Raw genomic sequence first — 1,745 nt, 5'->3', positions numbered from 1 at the left:
AGCAAGTGTCAGAGGAGCCGGTGAGTGAAGCACATCGTTCCTGCACAAGCATTGCTGGGAACAATATCCAGTTCCCTGCTCACTCGCCTAAGACTTTAAAGCGAGAAGTTGCAGCAGAAATACCCAAACAAAGGAACAGTGGTACTTGCGTATAACGTGACAGATTACTTGCGCGAGAAGCTAAAACTTATTGTTTGATCATTAAAATACTGATACTTTTAATGATCCTCTTTCCTCATTAACTGCTTCTTCCAAGTCATCCTGGGCACCTTATCCACTCCTCCTTCCCTGTCCACATGTGGTGTCGCCCAGGGCTCTACACTCTCCCCCTTGCTCTTTGACATCTACCTTACTCTCCTTACACGCCCCATTGCCTCCTTCTCCAATTTACAGTGTTACACAGACGACACAGCTCTTTTTCAAACTCCCTGCTGACCCTCTTGCACCCTCCATCATTCCAGACTGCCTAACTGCCATGCAGTCCTGGTGTGCCTCCAATATCTCTGCCTCAATGCCTGTAAAACTGAGATCCTTCCCATCAGGACCCCTGCTCCCTCCTTCTTTGCCTCACTGTGGCCTTCCTCCTTGGGCTCTCTCCCTGCGCCTTTAACTGAAGCCAGAAACCTTGGAGTCATCTTCGACCCCTCGCTCTCCTTCCCTCCTCGCACTCAGGACATTCCCAAGAAGTCCCACTTTCAACTTTTCCTTCTCAAAGGACTTTTACCTTTCTCACTTTCCCTTAGAGGCTCGATGTGACCCAAACCCTGGTTCTCTCTAGGCTTCACTACAGCAACAGCATCTTCCTGAATCTTTCATCTTCCACTCTGCGACCCCTCCAGCTAATCCAGAATAGGTCAGCAAGATTTATCCTTGGCCTTAAGCCCACGGACCGCATTTCTCCTGCACTAAAGTCTTCACTGACTCCCGGTTGCTGCACAGATTAAATTCAAATCCCTCTGCATCATCCACAAGGCTGTCTGGGCCTGGGGGAAACACACTATCTTCAACTTTATCTCACTAAATAAGTCTCCCTCTAGACCACTAGGTTCCACGGGCACCAAGTCCTTTGTGTGTAAAGTGTTAACGCTCATTGTAATCTGGAGCAATGTATCGTCCATTTAACTAAGAAACATTCATGCAACAGCACCTCGATGCCTCTGGGCTGCTTAAAAATTAAATAGAGAGTAGGTGGTTGTTCACTTTCCTCAGCGGGCTCCCTCCTACAGAATAGCCTCCCCATCCCTCCACGCCTTGAGCTGGATCTTCCCAAATTCCAAAAGCTCCTTAAGACTTTCCTCTTTTCTTTCTCCTCTGGTCGCGTGTGCCCAACTATGATTTCTAAAGAAAGACTGCATTTTATTCTTTATCTTAACATGGCATACAGTGGCGTAACACAAAATCTGGGGGCCCCCTGCGAGCCATGCTGAGAGGCCCCCTCCCAACTCGGCAACAAATGACGGGTCGCGCCACACTCTGGGCCAGCCTAGATTACCACGCTTGCACAATATACACAAACATATCGCTGAAGGAGTATGCCACACATTGCCTTGACCCTCTACAGCCCAAAACTACCGCCCCATCTCGAACACCAGATTCCTTGCCAAACTCATTGACCGAACCGCCTACTCCCAATTAAACGGCTTGGTCGAAGCCAACAATCTCCTAGACCCCGCACAATCTGGCTTCAGAGCCCGTCACGGAACTGAAACCACCCTAACCTCAATCTGGGATGACCTTAAAATGAC

Source organism: Ambystoma mexicanum, chromosome 3q (genome assembly GCF_040938575.1).
Source record: "Ambystoma mexicanum isolate Mex_15411 chromosome 3q, UKY_AmexF1_1, whole genome shotgun sequence".
Taxonomy (NCBI): domain Eukaryota; kingdom Metazoa; phylum Chordata; class Amphibia; order Caudata; family Ambystomatidae; genus Ambystoma; species Ambystoma mexicanum.
Note: the sequence above shows the minus strand (reverse complement) of the source record.